Source organism: Strigops habroptila, chromosome 10 (genome assembly GCF_004027225.2).
Source record: "Strigops habroptila isolate Jane chromosome 10, bStrHab1.2.pri, whole genome shotgun sequence".
Classification (NCBI taxonomy): Eukaryota; Metazoa; Chordata; class Aves; order Psittaciformes; family Psittacidae; genus Strigops; species Strigops habroptila.
Genome location: NC_046359.1, coordinates 504,677 through 526,867, shown reverse-complemented (window position 1 = coordinate 526,867; position 22,191 = coordinate 504,677). Strand labels below are relative to the sequence as shown.

Sequence of the window (22,191 nt, the reverse complement as noted above, 5' to 3'; positions counted from 1 at the left end):
GGAAGTATTTGCTGTGTTATTGTAGTACATGGCCTTTTGCCATCGTTGATAAAGTATTTAAGGGTTGTGCACCCAAAGTCTGCTGCCCTCTTGACCCATCATCCATCACTGGCTGTAGATGAGGTAGATGAGACGCAGCTCCATAGGACAGCCATTGTTTCAGCCCTGTGCAGCTCCTCTGAGAACGGAAGCTGCAGACAAAGCAGCTCCCTGTGATTCACAGTGCTGCTCAGCATCCTGGTGTTTTCTCTTTTACCTATATCTTTTCTGGCCCAGCTCTGTGCTGGCCAAGGTGGACAGACACATGAGGAAGCAGAGGGATTGGTTTGTTCATCTGCGAATGAGACGAGCATCTGGGATTTTTTTTACTGTGTTAAAAAGGAAAATCAGAGGCAGTTATCACAGCACTGTGCCTTGGCGATATATTTAAATTTATTTCCCTTTTGACTATTCAACACTGTTGATAGATGATGCTTAAAACACTGAATTGCCCATTGTTTTTCTAGTGTACTGTGAATTGCCCAGTCTTTCTTTTTTCTCCCCTCTCTGAAAGCAGTTCTGGTTACAGAGATGCCAGCATCCCCAGTAAGTATGCCAAGAATGTACAGTTATACTTTATACTGCTAAATTAACAGACAGGAATAGTCACACCAAACCAGATTCAGCTCCCAGATGGGAAAGCGTCTCCTCTAGCCCAAATTTTAATGACTTCTTTACATGAGAAAGTTTCACCAATATAGCATACAGTGTGATTTAAAACAAATGCTGTCGTCTGTCTAAGTCGGTGGCAGGTAACTTGTAGAAAATAGTGGTGGTTTCTTGGTTTTTAATAACCAACTATGGTTTTGGAAATGTCTGGACACTGAGGTAGGTTAAGTCTCCTCTTAGTATGTTAAACTCTTTAAATTTAAAAAATTTTTTTAGTTTATCATCACTTGTACTTCTCTGAGCTCTGGTTTTAAGTGAAAACCAGGGTCTGATTCTTACTTGATTTATTATATATGCAATTCTCTTAGCTTTGTTAATTTAGTTATAATTTACATTCCTGTAAGTGACAGAGGAATGAGTCCTAGATGGCATAACAAAAATATGAGAAGAGCTAACTTTGCTTGTTGCAGTATGTGGTGCTGATGGCATGAAATATTCTCAGACATTCTGTCTCCTAACTAGGAAGGGTCTGTCCATGAAATTAGGAAATCCATGGTCTTTGACGACTTGCCTGTGCCAGCTGGAATACCACGGCACAGGTATTTCAGCCCCCTGCAAATTTTAACAATGACTGCGTTATGATGAAATGAGGCAGTTTTACAATTTGTTTAAAAGAAGGAAAATGGTCTTCCACTTTTTATGAGCACTTTACCTAAGAGATGCTGAAGTCTGTACCCTGACTTCTCCTGAGAACCTCCTTAGGTTTCTGTCGTGAAGCCGAGTGGGATATCCAGGTGCTATAAGGAGCATTTGGATAGAAGTACAGAATTCTCTGTAGTTGTACCAGACACTGTAAATACCCTATGTCCCAGTCATTGCAGGTGCTCAGGCACTGCAGAGATATTCTAGATAGGATTACTTCGTGCTGTTCTCCAGTTCACAGTATTTCTAGTTTTCAGTGCACTGGACTACTCTATTCCTGTTTATAAATCTTTTAAGTGTGCACATTAAAAAAGTAATTAAATTGTCATTATAATTTATAGTACGCCTGAAGTCAATCACCTAATTAAACGGAAAGAGCAAAGAGGTAGTAGGTTCATAAGCATTTATTAAGTACTACAGTATTAATTATGCAGGACTTTTGAACCAAGCAAAAGAGGAAAGAATGGAAACACCAATCTAAAAAGACTTTCCATTGCTGCCCTTCTCAATTTAATAATGTGACACACCCCCTACCCCCAGTTGGCAGGACAGTACTAATGCTTTCTTTTGTTAATTTTTAATGAGATTATGATGGAGGGTTTTTTATGACAATCACTTGCAACGTTTTCCTGTAATGTTTTTGAAAGAATAATATGTCCCCATGCAGAGGCCTATAAATACATGAGTAGAATTGGAAGATCCATTTAGTTATGGTTTGGGGTGGATTGTGCAGAAACAGGCTCTTGGTCATCACTCCTCAGCATCTCAGGCAGGGAACAGAGCCTATGCCAGTCCCAGAAAAAGGGCTTGGGGGTCAGTGGAGGTGGGCACTGTGCCCAGTAGAGTAGGCTCTGGGCGGCACTGGAAAGGTGATGGAGATGGGTAGGGACACTGTGGTCCTCACATTTGCTCTTTCTTCGCAACCTTTTTCCTACCTCTAGTCTCTTGGATAAAAGGAGGGTGCTAGCTGCTAGCTCTCCCTGCGGGGACCAGGGTCGGGAGGAGGCTCTGCAAGGCAGCAGGTTATGGTTTGGAGCCTAAGAAAAGGAAGTATATTATATTAGTGAGCTTGTGAAACAAGGCTGTCATACTGTGTCTGGTTTGTATTTTGCTGCATCAGATGAACTGCCTCAATACAAAAAGGTGATGAGGGTGGAGCAGAAGCCTTAAATTTAGCATTTCTTATTTTTTTCTGGATTTTTACTTATTTAAAATACTGATAACATGCTGAAATAGACTTACCTGCATTACGTTTTGTTTCTGGGGTTTTCATCTCAGCCTCAGTGGCTGTTATATTTGAACGTTAGACACTGAAACATCTCTTCTAGGTAGCAGAGGAATCTGATCCTGCAGCCCAGGCTTCAAGCTCTGGCTGTAATGCAGCAGCCAGTGGGCTTTAGGGAAGAGAGCAAGTCAGCAGGCAAACAGTCAGCTGCCGGAGCATCTCAGAGGTCTCTGGTCTTGCACTGATCCATCAGCCTGTAGTGAGCAGGGCCTCCTGGTGCTTGGGGATACAAGGGGATACAAATGCAGCCAGTAGGCAAACAACTGTAATAAACCAGGATGAAGACCAGTAAAAGTTTGAACAGAATTCGGGGGTATACTTTGCAACTCAGCATTGTTGATGTAAGGACTAAACTGAAATCCTGGGAAAGGAACACCTTTGCTTTTTTCCTACAAGAACTTGCAACAACAAAAGCCTCTCTCCCAGTTTACCAGAGGGGAGGTCTTTGAAAGACCTTTAGATCAGAGGTCTTAAAACAAACAAAAAAAAGGCTAAAAAACCTTCTGTATAAATGAACAGGAAGGTGTTAGAGACTTACCTACTTGTACTATCTTTATCAAATTGATGTATCATGTTTAGAACCTAACTGCACAAGTATCAGTTTATCTTGCAGTATACTAAATAGGAATTCATTTGGCAATATATAATCACAACATAGGGGCAACATCTGAAAATTGGACCTGACTTATCTGAAAACTGGAGAACCAGTTCAATAGCTCTTTTTCTGTAAGAAATTGAGATTGTATGATTGGAATATAAAACCCTGCTGAAGGCCGTTTCTTTTCACAGCCTTTAATAGGTTGCACTGAATTGACAGCAAAAACAACAAAAAAGAAAAGCTAGACTAAACAATCAAGAGAAATTACTGTGTATAGGTTTTTCATTTATACAGAAAAGATGTAATCTATTTGGACATGAGCACTGCACTGTTCTGTACCATCTTCTGTCATGCAAGGATGCAGAGGATTGTACACTAAGGCCTGATCCAGCATTTTAGATTGCAGCAGCCCGTCTCCTTGTCCCGCGCACCCGCTGAGACATGGGCTTGCATGCTTTGCTGCAGGGAGACCTGCGGTTACCACGCTTAATCTGTTTATTACTGTAATTACTGTTTCAAAAAGATATAATTGGGATCCCCTTTACAACAAAGACAGTGTTTTACCTTATATGGAGCAAATCACATTATTGACAGCTCTTCATCCCAGAACTCATAATAAGCCTATAATGAGCACAGTCATTATGCTTCAGGTTAGCACTGCAGCAGCATGACATAAGGAATGGAACTTGACAGTTGTCTGGGGAAAAAAATAAACTGATATATGCATATATAAAAAAGGTGGTGACCTCACCAAGGTCTCAGGTGACATAATGCAAGTTGGGTTATACAATTTATTTTATGGTCAATAAGCCTGTCTTCTGAGCTGCATATTGGAAAACGTAACGCTTGTCTGTTTGTATCAGACTTTACTGCTGTCTCTTTAATATAGAAATTGCTCGTGCCATGTTCTTGTCGGGCGTGTTTTCAGCTTCTCAAACTGGTGATAGGCAGAGGCAGTCCCGGCAGCAGTGTCCTCTCTTGGTTCAAACAGTGAAAAACTAGAAAACCCAAACCTTCCTTGTGTTGATTTTGAAAACAAGTTGGAGGAGTACTATATTGCAGCTATTTGAAGCAACTGTGGAGCAAGCCATTTGGATACCCCCTGCCAATTTTTTTGTCAAAACAGAGAAAAATGAATCTCCTCTTCATGTGTGAGAGCCCCTTATTTACCACTTTCTTTAGGCATGTATTTTCATTGGGAAATGGACTTGTTTTATGTTATAGGCAAATAATTGATTTAATGTCCCAGATTCTACTTCAGTGCATGTGCATTATGATACAACGATACACCAGTTAAATATTGTACTTTAAATCCATGACTGTGGAAATGTTTGTGAATCCTCAGGTATTGAAACTGATGCAGGTGTTCTGTCATGGGTGGGGAACTTGACCACTCAAGTCTGTCCTTCTGCATTGCTCAGAAAATCACAGCGGCCAGGGGCGTGCGAGGCCTCCACTCAGAGGGGGCTGCGTTAGGCACTGGTAGAGTTAACACGGGTGGGTGCTTGGTAGAACATGCCTTGCATGCTTAGCGTGTGACTCCAGGCAGCTCAGCCAAAGACAAAGCATGAACAGGCCACCAGCTTCTCCTGTGCTCCTGGACCTCCTCTGTGTTGGGAGCATGGGGTGTCACAGTCATTGATATGTATCAAGTGAAGGGTGTTATTTAAAATCGAAGTATATGGTGCTCTTGCCATGACTGCAGCCCAACCAGGCTTATCTGAAGCAGCTTTTAAGTTCCTGCTAGTAGAACTTAGTGTGGCCTCAACAGCCTCCAGATGCTCAGGTACTCTTGGAGCTGATGTGGCTTCACTCCTAGCAATGCCTAATGGACGCGACATACATTTATATAAGGAGGTAACACTCCTTGTTCAAGTTTGGGTGGAAGCTCTCTGGAATTACAGAGCACATCCTGAAGAACAGCAGTATTAAATTACAGTGATGTCATTAATGTGCATATTCATCTTGTATGTGTGATTTCTCAAGGTGTTTCTTGGGATAACAATATTAAATTTGAAAGAACAAATGCCACTATAAGGCAGAGAGATGCACGATGACATATTTGTAACTTCAAGCCTCATAAAATAAATTCATAACTAGCCCTGCTGCAAATATATCAAATCCTCTTCAGTCCACAAAATCAAAGAGCCAAAAGGTAACCTCAATTCACAGGACTCTTCAGGAAGATGGAAAAGCCCAAAGTCAAGACAAAAGAGATTCGAGACAAGAAATCTAGGTACACTGAGTCTGGAGAGAGCTTTAACTGCATATATATATGTATGCAAAAGGGCTTGAAAGAACAGAGAAGGGTATTTTCACATATTACTAAAGAGCAAAGGGGTAAAAATACTGTGGTTAAGCTGCAGCAGCGAATACGTTGCTAGACCGTTCGATATTGGAAAGGGGTTACTACTATGCAACATTTAGGTCAGTGGAGCAAACTGCCATGAGAGGGTGTGGAGTCAGTCATGGCTAGACGAGATAAGTGTCTGTTATAGATGATCCAGGATGACCCATTTAGAGGTGGCTTCCAATCCAAATGTTTCTGTGATTTTTGTTCTTTTCAGGTACAGAATTTGTCAGATTGACTTGTTCTTCCAGTTAGTGTGTGAATTATTACAGCCCCATTGACGAATGTCCTCTGTGCTAAGAACACATGTAAGCTAGAAATATTACCAATATTACTTTGCATGTTATAGCAGATGTAAAATGCCAAATAATTATTACATAAACTCAAGAGTGTGTATTTATGAATAATCTCTTGAAATCTATGTTAAAATTAAAATATCTTATAAATATTTAAACTATCATTAAAACATTTTTTCTTGCTTAGAAGAAAAGGGTTTTTTTCCACAGAAATGGCTCCATATTTTAAAGATGGGAAATGTATTACATTTTGGAGAATAATATTACACAATAGGTGAGATAGATACACTCTCGTGTCTCCACGACCACATGAACTACATCTTTTCTCCTACAGATGTTCATTAGAATGCTAGTTCTGAGGGAAGGGTTTAGAGGACCTACAGATCAGTAAGCGTGTGTGTGTACGTACATATGTGCATACGTTTAGGTAGTGGTGTGATAGTCTTACTCGATAGTTACTGTAGTCAGCAGAATTTTTAATTGATCCCAGGGCACAGAAGACATGTTTTCTCTATTTCAGGTTATTATTTCTTTCTTAGCACTGTGGTGTTCAAAAGTATGCCCTATTGGTAAGTAATTAAAATCAGTGCTTGGGGAAAGATTCACTTTTAATAACAGAAGCAGCATAACGTATAGCTATAGTTACAGCTATGTATAGCTACTTTCCCATAGCAGGGAAAATAATTTCTCTTTGGTCTCAATCCAGGTTCCATTGTCTTTTACGATACTTGGATCAAGCTTTCTAATCACGTTGCTGTGATGATCTGCAAACCCCCTGGGGACTTTATTGCTTATTGCCAGGACTGGTCGTAATGAATGATCTGAAAAACACTGGAATGTAGGTGCCAAAATGTAGATCTGCAGTTCAAGTTAAGGATTTCTTCAACTTGTCAGAATGAAAGAAAAGGAGTAGCCCCAGCAGAAGTAATTCTGTCTCTATTTACTTATCCTCTTTAAATCCCATTCGAAACTACTGTAGGATTGGTGTATTAGTAAGCAATCCTCAGAGAAGGGCTGAGAAGTGCCTACATGTCCTAAGGCATGCTAGGTAGATCAGTATAGTGAGCCTGCTGGAGCCTATTCCTGGGGTCTCCTATTTCTGCTTGTCTCCTACAATAGTTCTGATAGAAAAATAGCTTTGTTTTCTTGAGTGCTTGCTCGTTTATCAATTTGAAGTGGTTTCTGGTGATTACAAAAGGTCTGGAACAATGTGATAGCAGTTTGGGAATATTAATTGACTGAATTTAATATATCTGTTGTAACGTCCTGAATCGAATCAGTGGTATTCAATCTCTGGGAAACACTCAAGTGGGAATTTGAATAACTCTTCGGAGATGTAAGAATCAGTAGAAGGTCTTTTTTGTCCTTTTTTTCTCTAACTTATCATTTAGTCTTTAATTGTGTCTGAGTTTCTGAATGATCACTGTTGTTCGCTGCGCCTTTTATTCATCACAAGAAGCCTTTAACTTGATTTCTTACGTTTCTTAGCAGTGGCATTGTGTTTTCCTGGCAGAAACATTTTTGCTGCCTAGCATGTTGACTGTGTTATCTGAAAGTGGTTTTAGGTCCCATGCACTTTTTTGGCTTCTTTCCTAGGGCAGTTTTTCCTCAGTTGGACTTTCTACAGTCAGTGTGGCCTCTCACCATTTCCCTGTTTTTATTAATTTTTGAGCAGAAGCCCTAACACAGAATCAAACCTTGAGGTTTTAAGAGGACAAGTCTTGGTACCTTGCAGTCCTTAGTCTTTTGCTTTCAGCTGTACTAAATCTCTAGCTGAATGTAACTGAAAGCACAGGAGGCTTAAACCCCGTCTTTCTGTTTGTCTGGTTCCTGGGGCAACCGCGCCTTGAACATACTCCACTTTAATAAGAAACACCCTCAGGAACCAGGTTTAGCTAATTCCCTGCCAGTCTCCTTAAGTTCAGCACATAAGTCATCTTTCTGTCATTTAGTGATAGCGGTATCCGTGTGAGCTGGGCACATGACTTTTGGACACAGGCATCGAATAGAATTCAAGTGCGAGGCTCTGCTCACCTTTGTTGCCATTTGTGTTTCAAAGGTCCGTATTTTATTCTTTAAAAATATAATTGCTTTTTAGTGACCTTTCTGGGGATAGTAAATAAAGGTAATTTAGAGAGGGATCACTTAGTACACTGTAATGGAATCTCTATTTTATTCTGACTCGGTTGTCTTGACATCCACAAAAGGATATGAGAGTAGTACTTTGCCACAACAACATTCACAAGTACCCTGAAAATTCAGGATAAAACCTGTATATCTACCCAAAGTAAAAAGCATTCTGTCAAGTAGTGCATCATGGATAATTGTTACTTAGGCCTTTAAGTTCAGTGGGGTTGCTGGTTACCTTATTTCTTCAGCTAGTACTGTAGTATTACAGAAATTGAAACTTCCCCATTTGCCTTTTCAATAATTATTCATTTATGCTGCAAGAGCTCAGATATTGGACAGGTGCTGCTTTTGCAAGGGGCTGCAAAAGGTTGAAGCCCCACTTTTGCCTATGGATCATCATTGCTTGCTAGCTAGAAATTACTACTACACCATTCTACTGTGGGGAGAGCTGTGGAAGTGCTCTGTTTCTTAATCCAGGTAAAGCATCTGGGTTGGCTTTGGTTGAAGGTCAGTGGCGGGGTCACATTGACTGAGGTAGGAAACATGAGCCCTCCAGCCAGCAGGAGCACCTTCAGCTTCCACAGTAGAGGAAGAAGAGGGCTGTCTATCACAGGGCTTAGCCAGCAGCACTTTTGTTTTAAATGAGACATGCTTGAGTAGATCGAATATCTACAAGCTTTTGTATTGTGGTGTTTTCCTACGTGATGCTGTGAGAACTGGGTTGAAATGCACAAGCAAAAGTGTACCAGAACCTGTCTTTTTAACTGTACTTGCAGGAGCTTTTCACTGTCCTCCAAAACCTATCCTTTATCTGAGATTATTCTCCAGGCTGTTGATTACATTTTTCAGAGCTGCAGTGTTCTCGATGATGATTGCGTCAGGACTGATCAGTTGTTATTTCCAGGTCCTCAATTTTCTTTTCAGCCTCCTGCCCGTTTTAATCCCAAACCTTCAAGCTTCCTGTCCGTGGAAACCATAGTAGCCTGGAGTAGGTTCCAACCTTCTAGAAGTACGTACTTCATGCCTTTGTAAAGAAATTAGATAATACTGGGTGGCCAAGTACCACAGCTCTAGACCTTGCCAAACCAAAGGCAGGTAAGCAGGTAAGCCCTTTTAACAGGCTGAAAGCCATATATGAATATGCTGCCAGATCCCTCACTGATCTTTCATTTCCTCAAGGGCATGGTTAAAGTCACTGCCTATTCTCTTATGAAAATCACAGACACAGTGTTAAAATCTTAACTCACTTGGATGATTAGTGACCAGTAGGTCATACCATATAGCACACCTGGAAAATATCTTTTCACACAGCTCCTGAAAGCACATCCACAAAATTCCTTTACAAATGCATCTTAAATAAGCTGTGGTTTTCATCATCTTAGTGAACTTGGTGTTTTTCTTAAAGCTGCCCACCTAGTCCCAGGCACTTGGTTTGGCATTATTATTCCCATGTCGCTGTACATCAATGGTCCTCCCCTGCACCGAACCCACTGTCTGCTTCTTCCTTCCCGCAGCTCTGGGAAGGACACTCAGCCTGGGGCTGAGACTCACTGCTGTGGGCAGGGCTGGGTGGCTGAGCTCCTCCTCCGAAACGTGGTGGGAAATAGCGGCTGGGGTCAGTGGTAGGCATGCTGAAGACTTCTTTTGCTTGTGGAAATACTGTAACCTTTCCAATCAGGGCACACTGGTGTGACATTTTATCTCTGCATTTCTGCAAAAGTGAATGAGAAGATTCCTGTTTGTGGCAGAAGCCCAATATTGAAGTCTTTGCAAAGGACTTCTCACTCCAGTCCAAAGGAAGAAAATGCCTATTTTACAGATTTTTGCTGTCATAGCTGCCTTGGCCAAAGGTGTAAAGAGGCTTGATCCTTGACTTGATCCCAGACTGGACACAAAGCTCTTATGGTAGATACACGTAGGACAAACCTTTACTTTTTGCTTGCTGGATGAGGGAAGAGACACCTCAGGAAAAAGCTGTGCCAGCATATAGCACGATTTTGCTGGTATGAATGAAGGCTGTGCTGGGAACACACTGTCAGTACAGTTTGCTAGGACAGCTGCACCAGCAGAGCTATCCTATTCTGGTTACAGCCTTGTCTTCTGTTCCAGTTTGTCATGCATGATTTATCTTTCTGTCACCTCTTCGGGTCCCTAGGTACCTCTCAGCGTAAAAAGAAATTAAAACACCATACAGATGAGTCTGCTCTGTATTGGAGTCTTGACCTTTAATATATCAGCTTTCATAACTTTCCCAGCAAATAGGCTATCCTGCAAGAACTGAGGTTGCTTTAGTTTACAAAAGCGGTCCCACCTCAGCCATGCTTCACTTTTATTTGCTTCCACCTACAAACTCTCGAGCTGCCTGAAATGCCTTTAAGAGGAGATAAGGTTTTCAGATTGCCTGGGAGATCATAACCATGAACTCCAGCAGTCCAAGGAGGAAAAAAATTATCATCAAAAATCAGAGAAAACAGCCTGGCAACCCAGGTGTCAGAGGGATTGCTTAATGTTTTGTCCTGTTATACCAGTTTACTTTTTTTCAGACTTTAGGGTTTGGGTTTTCCCCTTGATGCTCTCATTACATTTTCCTTCCTTTATTAAAGAAAGCATTTGCATCTTGCTCTGTGCTTTTGTGCAGCATTCCTCATGAGCAGACCGGTATGTTGCTGCGATGGCAGGTTTGCAGTCAGACTCCTTAGATCAATAAACCATCTTAGTTGTTGAGTATACCAGATTCAAATTTTTAAAATCCACAGTCGCACTTAAAATACCACAGAAGCCGAAACCTGATGTAAATTTTAAGAGGCATCCAAAGAATTGCTTTATATTTCAGTCATAAAGCTTTGCCAGCATTACCTTTTGAGCAGATCACCATTTGACTGGGTTTCAATCTCATGTTTTTCATGTTTTTCTCTGCAACTATGGAAGGTGTGTTGGGTGTTTTTTTCCCTCCAAGAGACAGACAACTGTGTCTTTAAAGAAACAAAACAACTGTGTCAACAGATGGGAGAGAAAAGGCTGTGTCTGAAATAGTGCTAGGAATAAACTGTGTTAAAAATAGGTAGTCTTGCCACAACTGCTTCTTTGGCCAATGTGGAAATCCTTCTTTTCCATACTAGCATGTTATCAAAACTATGCTAAAGCCCTTCTAGAAAACTGCCAAATTATTCTATAAAAAACATTGCCAGAACAATAACTACCCTTTTCCTGCTTAGTTTTAACAGTCATGCTAGTAAAGGAGAAAGGCTAAGGAAGCTGCACTGCTATGGGAAAGCTCTGAACAATTCCTGTGACAGACCCCTGGCCAGCAGCAACTAAAACACAGCTCTTGCACTTGTGGATATATATTTTAATGATGTGACTCCCCTCTTCATCCCCAACAGTACCAGGACAGCTAGGACACCAGAGGGTGTCAGAATTTTGCCCTTCCTAGAAGTGTTGTTTCACTCCCAGGTGTAGAGAGAAATAATTTTCCTGTCCCACAAACCTATCTGGGGAGAACCCACAGCAGTTGGCATTACAAGTTGGGTTTTTAGAAAGGAAACTCTTGCCCCTTTCCAAAATAGGAAAGCAGGCCGAACTATGCTTAACGTGCTTGTTTACTAGCAGAATTACAGCTGCAGTTTAGACATTGTATTTCTGCTTTCCATCTGTTGTCTCACTTATTTTTGCTGTCTGTCTCCTTGCTTTCAATTGTCTCTTCTGTGTCTCAGTTTATCCAATTTTCAGGGCTGGCCAGCCATTTCAGCATTATCACTGTCGTAATGGCTGTAAGGAGAGCAGAGAAGCTCTTTGCTAAATGATTCTTCCCCCCCCCCCCCCCCAACAAAGCCTCTGTGCTTTGTTTGGTTGGTTTTTGTTTGTGCTTGGTGCTCCATGTTGTGTCATCTGGGAAGAGAGGAGATGTTTGCATAATGTGTATTTTGCTGGAGTTGTTTAATTTCTGCAAACAAATTTATACTCTTACAGCTTGCAGTGCCTTTGGGGCAGGGACAGATTGTAATCTCAAACAGAGAACAAATCAGAGGGTTGACCCCACACTAGCCATCTCAGCAGCCTGGAGGAGCTGGCGAACAGGTAGAGCCTGGCCCCCAGTGCTCCTCTCCCCACGTTCCCCCCAGCCTTCAGCCTGGGGGGAGCAGTTTGGGAGGAAGCAGCCTGAGGCAGCTGAGCATAATTTAGGGCAGCCCTGTGGGGTTTGTGATTGATTCCTGATCTCTGAGATGAAATGCAAAGGTAGATAAGGCCCTTTCATCTGGGGAGAAGGGCAGAGGTAGGCAAGCGGAGCAGCCTGCTGCTGAGCGTAAATTCCCAGTGACTAGTTACAGCCCTGCTGTTTGCAATGAGCTTTTCTTTTCCCACTTGTCTGCAGTCGAGGAATGCTCTGGGGATTCATGCTTGCCTGGCAGTTATCTCTTGCTTGGTAAGACTAAAAGAAATTTAAAGGAAAAGTTTCAGATGACTTTAGAGACTGCCCGGTTACTTCAATGCATCAAGGAAAGAGCAACATTCCTTATCAAAGCAGTGTGTTCGTTATCCCTACTCTTTCCTCATTCCCACGGGAGGGAAATGGAAACAAAGGAGTTGAAGCACCCATCATTTTCCACTCTTTCCAGTGGATGAGAAAGCTCCTAATTAACTCTGTGAAAAGGCTCCGAGAGACTCATCAGCAGTTCTGGGTGTACGGGATTTCCTGTGGTAGCTCCTTACCTCATCTTTTATGTGTTACCTCTTTCCACTTCTGTGGTCCATACAGACATACATACGTGAGTAGTGTGTATGTCTGTGTCCACTCCAAAGATATGTCCCATGCCTTTTTTTTTTTTTTTAATTTGTTTTTGAGTAACCAGTCTATGGATAAGTTACAAATACTAGTTTACATGCATAAGTGGCAGTTTGATTAACAGCTGAATTCTACCCTCTTGAGCATGATGAGCTCTAAAGGAAATCAAGGGAAGTTTTGTGCAACATCCTCAATCTGTGAAAAACCCCTGTTCAGAAAGATGCATGTTCCCTATTCACTTCTGACTTGAGCACACACTTTGCTTTGCTGAATTGGCTTAGCTGATGAGAGAAAGAATTAAGCATATGCTTAAATGACTTGCTTAGCTGTGGCTGAGGCTGCATAATTTGTCTGCTGGAGCTTTCCTGTTGAATCCAGCGAGAGCAGATTCAGGCTGCAGTGACAGAGGTGATGCAGTTGTAATTGGCAGGATATGCCGATAAAAAATTATTCGCTTTGTAATGTAAGGTGAGGTTTTGCTTTCTCATTACTGCCAGTTTCAAATTATGGTTGTGAATTGTGGTCAAGTCAGTATGATTTCATGGGACCACTACAGCAAAATATTTTTGCTTCAGCTATAGGAATATACAGCTAAAAGCTCTCCTATAGCTGTATCCAGGCTAACTGTTTGCATTGCCTCATTTTCTGACTGTTTCGTTCTTGTGTTGGACACCAAAATCACTAGAAAACATTCATTGGCAGCATTTAATAGCATATATTTAGACCATGAAATAAAGAAACCAGACATTTGTGATGCACCACTTATCTATTAGTAATTTGTTTAACTCCACTCCTCCACACATGCAAGAGAATAAAATAGAAGGTATTAAAATAAAAGTGATTTTTAAAGTATCTTATTTTTATGACCATTTGGGGTTATTTTCTTTAACATACCAGCTCACTTGATTTTTGGGAGAGTCTGTGGTGATTGCAGAAGATGAAAAATTGTGAACAAAACTAAGGAGAAGTTCAAGTTAGCTGTGGAGCCAGAAGTGTGATTCAGGAGCTGAAAATATCTCTGCGCTTCATGCATCAAACTCAAACACTGTGTTTTGGCAACGCCCCCTGGATTAGAAGTGCAGTTTGAGGTCATTCCTCCTCCAGCCTGCCATGTATGGGTAGGACCCACGCTCATGACACTGACTTACTGAGCATACACCAAGAGCAGAGTGACATCAGTGCAGAGGGATCTTGCCTCACTGAAGAGGACCAAAGACTCCACTGCTGCTTTTCTTGTGTGTCTTTAGACGTGGAGGACCAGTGTGGAGGTGCTGGGAAGGAAGACACTTTAAACAGTCCGTTTCTAGATGTGGCAATAATAAAGGGATAGTGAGGTAGGACACTTACCTCTTTGTAAAGGAGTCACACAGCACCCAGCAAAAGTGCTAATGAGGTGTGTGTTCAGAGGTGTTTTGGTGGCCCATCCAGATTTTTAAGACAATCAGCTACCAGTGATGGGGCTTCGTTGTAGCTGCCGACCTGAAATGACAGTAGCGTATCCCATGCTGTACAAGCTGTCTCTTCAAGCAGGAGCATAGCATCAATAGACTGATCTCAGCTTATCTGATATAAACCCAGAGTGCCTTGAATAAAGTCTGTGCTTTGACTTAATGCCAGTCTCACTGAGGTCGTAGTTTTATTTTATAGAGAACATTGGCTTAGATTTTGCAGGTAACAATAACCAAAACTCTGTAAACAGACACCAAGTCCTTAGATTGTTGTTCACAGGCATCACACTTCCCTCCTGGTGTCCTGCACATCTGACTAGTTGCCAGCTTGTTGTGGTTTGAGCCCAGCCGGTAACTCAGAACCACACAGCCGCTCGCTCACTCCCCCCCTTCCTCCCCCCCGCTCCCGGAGGGATGGGGAGGAGAATCGGAAGAATGTAACTCCCACGGGTTGAGATAAGAGCAGTCCCACAACTAAGGTATAACACAAAACCACTACTGCTACCACCAGTGATAATAATGATTAGTGAAATAACAAGGGGAGAGGATACAATTGCTCACCACCCGCCGACCGATACCCAGCCCGACCCGAGCAGTGATCTGGGCCTTCCGGGTAACTCCCCCCGGTTTATATACTGGGCATGACGTGCTGTGGTATGGAATACCCCTTTGGCCAGTTTGGGTCAGGTGTCCTGTCTCTGCTTCCTCCCGGCTTCCCCTCCTCCCTGGCAAAGCATGAGACTGAGAAAGTCCTTGGTTGGAATAAACATTACTTAGCAACAACTGAGAACATCAGTGTTATCAGCGTTGTTCCCAGGCTGAAAGTTAAAAAACACAGCACTGCACCAGCTACTAAGAAGGAGAAAAATGACTGCTATAGCTGAACCCAGGACACAGCTTCTCAGGGGCAAGTTAGCTTTCATCTACCACTGAGATTGTCCTGTGCTGCTGCCATTTCTCTGCCATGAGCTTGGACTTGTGGCAGTTTTTCCATGGAGATGTAGATAATTCTGACAGCTCAAGTGAACGTCATGGGCTTGTAGGACACCTGCCGCATTGCAGCCTGCCTGCTTGGCAGCTGCGAGTGACTCTGCCTCAGTTTCTTCACTGTGCGCCTGGCTGTTTTGGTTTTTCCCAGTGCACAGCAGGATAGTCATTCAAAGAGGGAAGGAAAGCCAAGACACTTGGTGTAGGAGTTTCCTCGTGGTGATTTTGCTGGATCGCGTAGAGCATGAGCTTTACCTGGAATCGTATCTTGGGTTTGGCTGAGACCTGATGTTTTTGCCTTCTCTGCCCACTCTCAGAGGATGGCCAGATGTTCTCTCATCTTGCTGCCAGCTGCCTGCACAAACAGCCCTCTTCTCTTGGCAACCGCAGGCTAGGCAAATGGGTTGAGCAATGTGTGTATATGGACACTGTGTCAATTGTCAGCCTGACCATTGTCTAAAAGCATCAAACCTGGTTAGTGAGGGCACTGATCTCAGTTGGCAGTGTCTAAACTGTTATTTGCAGTGAGGTTATGGCCCTATACTTAGGGGGATGTACTTTTGCTTCTTTAGCTCCTGGCTAAAGTGAAAAAAAAGTAACCCAAAATCATAGTTCTAGCGGTGGCAGCAAAATAAGCTCCGGTGCAGAGTGGGCTCTGGGATAAAGGAAATAATGTAGGGAGGATCCAAAGAAGAAATTATGTACTTGATTTTAATGAAGTGAATCACCTATGTGTAAAGTAAACAAACAAAGATCACAGGTGATGTTCCAAAAGTCATTTGGCATGACACATCTTTTACGTAAATTTTGTTCTGATTGCTAACTTTCTGCAGAGCCTGAGACAATAAAACCGGATCTACTAACACGCATGTGTTGGTAAATATGGCTATTTTTATTTATATTATGTGTATACATATGCACATATGCATACACACGTGTGCATATATACATACATATATTTATGTATGTACACACGTGCATGTATGCATATTAATTCACACTTTTATAAGTTTCAACAAGTTAAAATTTTACAAAGTTACCTTGGTGCTCTTTACATCCAGATCTGCAATGTGGTGCTAGCATGCAGGATGCACAAATGTAAAATAGCTGCTAATAAATAAAACTTAAATGGGCTCTCATACTCCTATTGAGAAAAATGTGGAAAACAAAAAAAGCATGAAACCTGGAAAAATAAATTAGGCTCCAAGTGTCTTTCTGTTTTAGTAATGAAGACAAAAATTTTCACAGCGTAGATACATTTGACTAAAAAAAATAAATTATATCCCTTTAACTTTTGATGTAGTTCAAGATTTAATCCATTAATTTCATCAAGCTGCTTGTAGGAAAACATATTTCTGCAGTATTGAGAGCTGCCAGAATGACCTGGAATGAAGAGGGCAAAGGTAGAGGCACTGTAAGTATTTTAATTCCTCTGTTCACAGATGATTTGTGTGAACACATTAAGAACACGAGTAAAGTAATGGGAACAATTTTTTTCCACTTTTTCCAAATTCAATTGCATATGGTATGATTGCATTTGATCAGGACATAAATGTCATTTCTCAGATGGTTGTGTTCTGCCATTGATCATATGAAGTCAATTTAAAGTATGACATTGCTTTTACCTTCCTCAAGTAGGAAGACATTTTTGCTTCTAGTCTTAGCTGCTATAGCTATCAAATTGTGTGTATAATAAATTGTGCTTTGTTTAGAAAGTCATAACTGTAAAATATTGCCCATTCAGAGAAAAAGTACTGAGATTGAGATTGATGCCTGGAGCTTAATGCATCATAGCTGCAATCAAGCAAATTTTAGACTTCTTACTTCTCCAATTATAGACTATAATTCACAGAGTTCTCCAGACTTTCTGTGTTTGGAAGGGAGAAAGGGGACAAAGAGAGCATTAGAAATCCACACAGACTGGATTCACAGTCTCTAAATACTACAGTGCAGAAGCTTGCATGGTCAATCCATTGTATTTAGTAAGAAAACATTGATAAAGGGGGATTTGAACCCATGGAGAAGTGGGAGATTTGCGTAAATTCAAGCCCCTGGGTGGTACGCTGCAGAAGCGTGCACATCTTTCTACCTGTGTTGCCTGGCTCCTCTTCAGTACTAATTATCCTATACAATCCTGGATCCTAGCTGTAATTTGAATGGCACTGGGGTTTCTTATATACCTGGGCAAACTGAGGCTTTAGATAAATTCCCAAACCATGGTAAGGTTCAGTCTGTGCTGGAATGCTATCCGCTGGAAGCCAGTTAGCTAATTAGCAGTAAAATAAATACTATCCCATTGCTTTCTTTAAACTTCGATTTCTCATTAAAATACACATGAGATTTCTGATGTTTTTTACCTTGTACAGGGCACAGGAATCTCCCTATCACTTCCCTACTCCCAAGTGACCTTACAGTGTTGGTGTAACAGGTATATAGGAAGTAACATAAAACAAAGTCCTTCTTGTTGATCCATGAAATGAATTAATCTTTATGGTCAGATGATGCCGATGCCTATTGCTACATTTTTGTTTCACCACTGAAGGTGTAGTTTTACGATTACAAAATGATTACGGGAGTTGCCAAGGGAGAAGCTAGCAGTCTTTCAAAAGCAGATGGTGTAAGAGTCATTATCAGAGCACTTCTGCCTGTGTGTTTCCAGGTCCCGTGTAAAAGGCTAATCCCTGGGTGCCTGAGATACAAAGTTCAAATTGAAAAAAAACTCTTCCAAGCAGTAAAGCGTGCCATGCTCCTCATACTCTCACTTCCCTTCTGATGTGCTTGTTTAATCTTAGACTCCATGGCTGTCAAAAAAGTGCAGCAAATGAGGAGAGCCATGACCTGATATGACCAAATACCAGCAGTTGCTCAGCAGTGGTGGTTGCATTGCATTCTGTCTTTGGTGGGCAGTTGCTGAAGGCACGCTCGTTTTCTTTTGCTGCCAAAGAGCCAAGGATTGCACATATTTTTACTAACGCGGTGATAAAAACAAATTAGAAGTTCCTGGTTTTAGTATCACTACAATGCCTCTGGGAGCTTTAATTGGCAGTAAAATCCTGTTTGATGACACATGCATTATTTGGGGTTGTTAGGGACTCTGTAGCTTGGCTATTCCTTCAGACCACGTCCTGTTTGCTAGCACCAGTGCTGCTGTAAGATGGTAGGTTAGTAAGGAGATGCAGTAGTACTGCCTGGACAAAATCGTAGAATTGCTCTGGATAGTATTTGCCTAATAGTAGGCAAAAAAGTAGTGATTAAGTAGTGATTAAGTAACTTCTTAAAGACTCAGAAACTGATCCAGTCTTCACTGAAATCAGGGAGAGTCTTTCGCACTTGGATCAGATGCTAAGGTATCCTTTGAGAAATGCTGTGGAAGACAACAAGGTTACCAAAGAGAGAGGGAAGATGCCGGCTCCCATCAGTTAAGAGCTAAAAAAGAAAATTAGGGAAAATGGAATATAATGTTCCTCATGGATTTCAGTTTAAATACTCTTTATGAAGCTGGAGCAGCAGCAGTGTGATTTTGTTTCATAAATGACATCTTCTGCTTATGGCTTTATTCTCTTTTCATGAAAGTCCCTTCTGCTCCTGCCAGCGTGCTGTAGAGAGGATTTACTGTAAATGGAAATAAAGACCCTTGTCTTTGGGTTGAGGATTAGATAAACCAATTCACAATGCATGTTAATTAAAAATGACTGTGTGCAAGTGTAGCCAGCATCACTAAAGCCAGTTAGGCCTGTGAAGGCACCCGGTGACTTGCTTGAGGTCTGGAAGGTATCCATGCCACACCAGGGAGAGGATGCTGCAATCCAGAGCTCCCCTAGCTCCTACTGAAGGATGGGACAGTAAGGACTCGTCAGTTCTCTATTGCTATTGCTTTTGCTTTGTTCTTTGACTGGAACTTTTCTTAGGCCAGTTGTAGAAGTAGTGAGTGAAATACTGGTCCTGCTAAAAACAGAATTTTGCCCTTGAGTCCAGCCATGCCAAGGTTTCACCCACAGATTAAAACCGTATTGGGCCCTGTCTGCTCAAAGGTTCTAATGTGGTTCCTGGCTCCACACCAAGCTCATTTCCTAGAAAGCTGTATATTTATGTGATAAAGTGTCGGGGTCTGGAGCCAGATCATATGTTGTTTCATGTACTCAGATGCCTGTATAGACCACTGTTGACATTGCCGATCAGTAACACATTATCATTTGCTATTTGGTTTTGTTGCCGATAGCAAACATTACAGGGGGAAAAAAAAAAGTGTAAGCATATGCCCTTTATTACTAACTGCTTCCAGGCCTGTGTTATCCTTCAGCTTTTGGCACCCTCTTTTCAGCAGCTCACATCTGCACCCTGCTAGCAGTGGAAGTGCTGTGCGTTACCCACCCCATGGTGGACAGGTTTTGCCCTGTGCATGGGGCAGTATGGGCAGCAATTGCACTTGCTGGCAGCAGAGGGAGGTTTGCTGTTGGCTTCAGTGCTGGTATGGTCAGGCCGTGAGCACGGATCTGCAAATCTAGTGTGCTACATTTGAGATTTTCCTGTCCTCTGGCATGCTCCTCTGCTGTGACACTTGTAAACCCTTGAGAGGCAGGTACCTTCTCCTGCTGCAGTAACCCAACTGCCCTGAGATGGTGGCCACCCAGGGCTCAGCATCATGGCCAGGGCGAAGAGCAAGAGAAGGGGCAACACGAGCTGCACTTCTTGCTGGAGCCCTGTGCTCCCCTGTGATGCTGCACATCAGCCCTGGGATGCCCACACATAGCCCCTCCATGTCATGTCACCTGGGCTGGCGTCTCACATGTGGGCATTCAAGGACACAGGGAAACCTGAAAGAAAGTGCCCTGGGCAAAATGCACAGGTTTTCTGTGCGTTCATACCGCTCTTCAGTGGAATCAGAATAGCCAGAGCCTTCGAGCATGTGGTCGCTAGGGCATCACTGAAGGTTTGTTGTCTCGGTGTTAATGAGGTAGGCATTTCAGCTCTATTATATGCATATTAGATATGAGTTTCCAGTTCTTGATGCATTGTCTATATGGCCTGATTAAGAATAGCCTCCAGAACTCCGCTCTTGCAGGTGCAAATAGGGCAGCCTGTAGCTGTCTAATGCATTTGACACATTAATGAACATTTCCTGGTGCTCTGGGCCTCGGACGCACTGGTGTACATCTGCTCCTGTATAGATGCCTACAGAAGGTCTTTTGTATATAGAAAGTGCCTTTTTTCTGGTCTTTCCCAGAGAACCATCACATATAAGGAGAGATGTAAGGCGTATGAGTGATTTTCACAGTGTACACTAATAACTTACTTTCTAAAACAGACTTGCACCATATGAAAAGGGAATTTTTAGAGGTGATCTCACTTTTAAAGCATAGTGCTAGACAGAAAAGCAGAATGAAAGACAATTGCACTGCTCTGATTTAGTAACAGGAGAGTATTTGCATTTAATTACGAAAAAGTGTTCTTAAATTCTGATTTGGGCATGATGTTTTCAAAATTAGGCAGAACACCTGAAACTGCAAGCCCTAAGGGTAAACAGACTACAAAGCCACTTCCACATGCTTTGTGTATTTACACTGCTTGTTGTATATATCATGTTTGAAAATACATCATTGTATGTACCTTTTGGTCTTGTATGTCTATTGTTTTCACCGCAGAATATATTAGTTACTGATGTGTATTCTAGCCCACGGTAAATTGGATACCACAGGACAGCTGATGATAGCTGATGCCACATTACTCTGAGGGAAAAAAGACCTGAGCAGCATGAAGGACTGTGACTGAATTTCCGAGGTTTTTACATATATTGATGTAGGCAACACCATAATGTCAATTAGGTTATAACATCAAACAGCAGACTGAATTGACCACAATCCTTAAAAATCTTTCCTGTTTGTTTTCCAAATAGGTGGAAGAGAGAGTCAACAGCCATATTCGCTGGAGCAGTGAACCAAATTGCCTTGACTGGAACCATTACTCACTTGCACCTTTGACAGCAGCAGCCAGGTAGGAGAACAAAGAGTGGGTTTGAGTGAACTGAGGGAGTGGGCCTGAGTGAATAGTTTTGCATTCTCAGAAGGGTTAACATGGAAGTCACTATTGTTTAAATACTGGTTACATGTGCTTTTGTTACAACTGAAGTTAGCTCTTGCTGAAATCAGAAGCATTTCTCTTCTGGGACAGGGTATGCTTTTATTCATTTGAAGGTGCTGTCTTTGCTTTGTCCACATACTTGGTTTGCCCCTTTCCCTTCTCTATGCAGTTCTTCCATCAAGCATTCAGGGAATGTACTTGTTGAACCAAATAAACAGAAAAATGTACTTGTAAAAATACAAGAAGAAATGGTGGATGGGGTTTTGATATCTGAAATGTTTTGTTGGGGTTTTTTGTTCTATTTGTAAATTGTCCTAAAGTGTAAGTTGGTGATTTCTCTTGACCATCTTGCCATTTCAAGTGCACCATTGACAGTACGGTTCGAAATTTATTTTTTCCTCTGGGTCTTGAACATTTGGGCACACAGAAACTGCAATTATGAAGGTACTGATGCTGTAGTATAATGACACCCAAGATACCTTAAAGTTAGTGGATCCCCAACAGCAGTAACTATAGCATTGGGTAGGTAGTTTAGAAGCCAGTTTATCTTGTCAAGAAAAGCTCTGTTTTGAGCAACTCATGTTTATTTGGAGTGGTAATCGCAGGTTGGACAGGTTTTACGTTGACTTTGTCTCAAAAACTGTGCCTGTTTGCAGGACAGTTATTTTCGTTGCTGTAGGAGACCTGAGAATCTCCTCTAATCTGCTCTGTACAGGAATTGTTAGCCCTCAGAATTTAATGAGACTTGTTTGAAATAGCGACAAGAAAAAGTTTAATCCTTCTCATTGGCCTTCTATTTTATTTTGTTTTTAATTATCCAATGTTTATGTGCAACCATAGCAGCTAGGCATATAAGGAAGACACCGGAGATTCTCGTTTGGTACCA

The 22,191-nt window shown here is 41.8% G+C and overlaps 1 protein-coding gene across 15 annotated transcripts in view; it reads left to right on the top strand.

Moving 5' to 3' along the window:
- The window catches only part of HIVEP2 (HIVEP zinc finger 2), a 142,244-nt gene that overhangs the window by 68,367 nt on the left and 51,686 nt on the right, over positions 1-22,191 (top strand). For 13 of the 15 annotated variants that reach the window (XM_030498927.1, XM_030498937.1, XM_030498943.1 and 10 more), the window contains one exon: positions 21,121-21,218. The gene's annotated coding sequence lies outside the window, so the exon portion shown is untranslated. Of the gene's footprint in view, positions 1-8,933; positions 9,113-17,576; positions 20,158-21,120; positions 21,219-22,191 lie in introns of those variants that run through there. The other 2 variants (XM_030498929.1, XM_030498942.1) reach the window with 2 other exon arrangements.